This window comes from Amblyomma mixtum, chromosome 4 (assembly GCF_055824585.1).
Source record: "Amblyomma mixtum isolate Tamu chromosome 4, ASM5582458v1, whole genome shotgun sequence".
In the NCBI taxonomy this organism is placed as follows: Eukaryota; Metazoa; Arthropoda; class Arachnida; order Ixodida; family Ixodidae; genus Amblyomma; species Amblyomma mixtum.
This window is the reverse complement of record NC_143015.1, coordinates 104443536-104447838: the sequence shown is the minus strand read 5'-3', so window position 1 is coordinate 104447838 and position 4303 is coordinate 104443536. Positions and strand designations below refer to the sequence as shown.

General features: G+C 45.5%; 1 pseudogene; it reads right to left on the bottom strand.

The window, feature by feature from the left end:
• Nucleotides 1–935: 935 nt before the first annotated feature.
• Nucleotides 936–4027, bottom strand: LOC149347677 (uncharacterized; annotated as a pseudogene).
• Between the last annotated feature and the right edge of the window lie 276 nt (nt 4028–4303).

The following is a 4303-nucleotide window of genomic DNA, read 5'->3' as shown; positions in this document are numbered from 1 at the left end:
TAGGATTTCACTGGCAACAGTATCTAGGTTGTGCACGACCTGCATTACCTTCATGTACTTGCAGATAGGCCAGCTTAACCTCTGGATGTCTAGAGAAGAAGTAAATGAGTCAATGCCAGCTGTGTTTACCACACAGGGGTACTCAAGTACTCGAGTAATCATAGATGCAACAGAGCTATAGCACCAGATGGGACGATCACTTTCTTGTCGAAACTATTTGCCGGTCGATTTCTGACAAGGACTAGGTGCAGAAATCTGGATTTCTGAAGCTCGAGTTTCAGCCTGGAGACACAGTCACGGCTGACATGGGATTTAATACTGATGACCTCCTTAGTAAGATTGGTGTCGCACTGAATAATCCTCCATTTTTACGGAGAGACTTTTTCACAGCAGAAGAAGTAACCGGAACACAAGAAATAGCAAAACTAAGGATTCATGTTGAGAGGCGTATTCAGCGCATCAAAGCATTCCACATGTTCGACAGGCCGGTTCAACTGACCATAGCGCCTGTCATCAATGAAATGTGGGCTGTTTGTGCATTTCTGACCAATCTCCAGAGCCCGCTTATAGGGTGCAACGATACTGAATAATGCATGCGCACTATTTGGTAGTATTTTCATCGCTGTAGATGTATGCATTTTCTTCCCTTCTTTGCAAATGTATAAGGGATGTTACTGTACGATGTTTTATAATGCTGCATGCTCTATTCAATGTATAGAATGCCTGGACACCATCAGGCACAGCACATCTGCCCTTGCATCCAAGACCTCGCTATCTGAATAACAGGTTGATTGGTTTATGGGGTTTAACGTCCCAAAGCGACTAAGGCTATGAATAAAAGTCATTAATATCATTTGTATATGTTTCATGTCGAAATGTAATAGACAGTGAAGCAGTTGTGTTATCATTTTCCACGGCCTTTGATGACCTGTAGTTTATTGCTCTGCCAAAAATTGGAGAAGTGTGTTAAAGTAGAATTTGTCTAGCTTGTTTTTACATAGCTGCCAAGCAGTTTTATCGAACGTTATCCTTTAGATGACAATGAAATGTGGTGAATAGACAACAAAGTCTGCCCATGTGAGGCCAGTTAGTGCCATTTGGCCAAGAACTTGATAGCAATGAAAATGTTGGCGATGAAGCCTGATGACTCCGGTCACGTCCTTCACAAAGCATGACCCTTCTAGGTTCGGGAAATCTATATCCTTCATTGAGTAAGGACATCTGACCTCAACAATTCCATGGCTGCCTTCTTCTGGGTCCCAGACTATCCTATCTGGTGAGGCTCCCAGCTATGGGCAAGCTGGACTTACAGCAAATCCACAAAAAAAAGTCTGCACATCGTGCTGCAGTGCTTGCATTGTCGTCACATATCGGCGTATGGGTTGCTGCTCATTTAAAATGCCGTACCTGAAATGAAGATACCAAAAATAGTCATGCACACTGCACTGAGAAGCAATATCTCCAGTTCACACAGAAAGGCTGCCAGTAAAAGCAGAAATATGATCATTAAGTAACCCATGCCGAACAATATTAGCTATCTTATAATTGTATTAAACTTTGTTGCATCAGAGTGAAGCTGTTGTATCGAAGTGCCTTCGAATGTGTCTGTCAAAATGAACCGAGTTTGTTACAAGACGGCACGAACACTTATGACGAAATAACCTTTGCATGGATGGAAGAAATATTTTTTTCATGTCCAAGTTTGAATAAGAATGTACAAAAGCAGGGAGCAATAAATATTGATAAAGAGTTTTATTTCATGCACTGAACTTTTCGTTACTTTGGAATGCGTTTATGCTAATAGTGTTTGTTCACAGCGCTTCCTGCGATTATGTGTGCCTCTTTTCCCTCTTCCTGCGATTATGTGATGCATTACTACAGGCCCCTTCATAGGCTGAGTCACTTTGGGATGTTAAACCCCATAAACCAAACCGTTATTACAGATTCAATGTCCCGGCTTGTGTCCATACCAGAAAAATGCGTCATAAAATGTAACACACAGCAACAGGTCATCCTAAACGATTGATGCATTTTAAAAGCAGTGCATGCAAGGATTAGTCTGAGCACAAGACTATTTTTACATGTAAAAATGGTGCTTACTGGATTGCACTCACTCGTGACAGGTCCATCTCGGCAGTCAAGTTCTTGAGCCCCTTCACTGTCCAGTTCTACCGCTCCATAACTGCACCAAAGTTGCATGCGGTCAGCCGTTGACGGCGGACTGCCTTCCATGCAGCACTCTTATTTTGCCCATGGGTACTTTTCTCCAGTTGAAGAGCGTCGGTGATGGTGAGAGTTAGTGACTGCAAAAAAAAAACAGAATAATATGCTTGCTTAGGTAAAACCAGGTAGACTCCCGCAGCAGCCCTGCTTCGACTAGCAGGTTTGTATTTGAGAGCAACAACAATTTGCTGTGCATGATGGTTGAAATATATGTGCACATATGTTTACGCAGAATAAGTAGCTACATTCAGCACTTTAAAATATTAATACACCACCCTGCGTTATACGCACGTATGTTATATGCACTTAAGATAATAAAACTCAAAGCTGCAGCTGTGGACATTTTTTGGACATACTAGCCACATTCTTCTTATCATACATTATTCAAATGCGACATGTGTATTTACCTCAATTATGGCTTTCTGTGGTGGTGGCAGGTGTTGAGCTGAAGTGACTTACACTGATGTTGAACGGATTATAGCTGGTTCTGGGGGAACAGAGTCGGCGCCTCTCACTGTGGAACCCAACTTGATGTCTGGACTAACATGGCTTGAGAAATGGTGAGGCACTAATGGCTTCCGGCACCATAACATACTCCCTTCGCAAGTTTCTCTGTAGGAAGAATTTGCTCTTTTCACTGTCATTGCCTGCAAGTGCTCTGAAAATGGGGTTGGTTCCAGTGCTGAGAGGTCTCGTCCGAATTTCAGAGCAGCCTTTTTGACATCCCCGGCAAGCCTGGGTTTTTTGCGCGCTTCGTAAAGTCGAGAAGCCGCGGCACACTCCAGACCATCGGGCCGTACGGATCTCCAATCTACTTCGTCTACTGCGCTCGACGATATCTTGTCTCCACGCGGTCGCCTCCACTTCTGCGGCAGTTCCGTGCAAGACAACTCAGGCGGCAGTTCTTCGTATCCTTGCTCCTTTAGTAGCACAATAGACTTCGGCAATGCCAGAGCGTCGTATCACGCACCGTTCTCCCGCGCAGCGCACTCACATGTGCAGCCTTCGATGAAGCCGTCTTGCGTTATCACAGCACTGACTTGATAATGCGATGCAGTCTTCCTCTGGCTTCTAAAGCATCGAGCGGGCACACGCACGAACGTGCAGTCACTGCAAAAGAAAAAAAAGACGATCAAAGTAACTAACATTCCTTACAGCACGAACGAAGTGAAAAAATAGCAGGCACTCGGTTTAACTAGCCATGCCTGCTTTCCAGTGCAGCCCCATAAAAAATGAGAGTTTGTATGACAGTTTAGAGAACACAATGATCATTTATATAGCAAAGAGCGCTGGAAAACAATAAAAGCACAGTCGCACAATGTGGCAGCTTACCGTGTAGTGAATGATGACCTTTCGATGGAATCGCACTGAATGTAGCTTTCGGCGACAAACTTGTGGCTGCGGTCATCGTTCCGCTTGCCGAGGCTCCTTGAAGCGCTGTAAGCTTGTATTCTGTCGGTGGTCAGGCTCTTCGGAATAATAGAGAGGCTTCTGGTCCACGACATTGCTAACGAAGGAGAGTTACACTGTCCAAATGGGCTCAGTAAAGCAAGGGAGAACGCGGAGGCTGTCAAAGCAGCGTAGCAGCGGGAGCCGTCACCAAGCTAATGGCGGACTACACCGGCGACCAGTGTTGCCGGACCGAATTAGGAAATTCTCCTATCGTCTGATCTACCTAAACGTCTTGTGGCCACAGTTCGTCTGTGACTAATACGGCACTTTATCTCCACTTGCAGAAATGTGACAAGAACGCACTAGAGGCGATCCACTGCAAAATTGCAGAGCGCACCCTCGACGTCCCCATCACGACGTCAAATCAACGGCTCATCGATGACCAAAACCTTTGAGGAGCTACGCGAGGCGCACTTCCACAATCACTACCTGCGGTTGAACAAATCCTCAGCCGCCAAAAGCTCCTTAAACCGCCTGCACATTGCCTACAAAGCGCATGCAGTGGAAAGGAAGACGGTTCCAGACGACTGGCGCCACGCGGTGCAGCTCCAGCCTCTGCCACAGAACATGACGAAGGAGACTCAAAATGGCTGTCGAACCGCGTGCTTGACGGCCCTTAACGACCGCT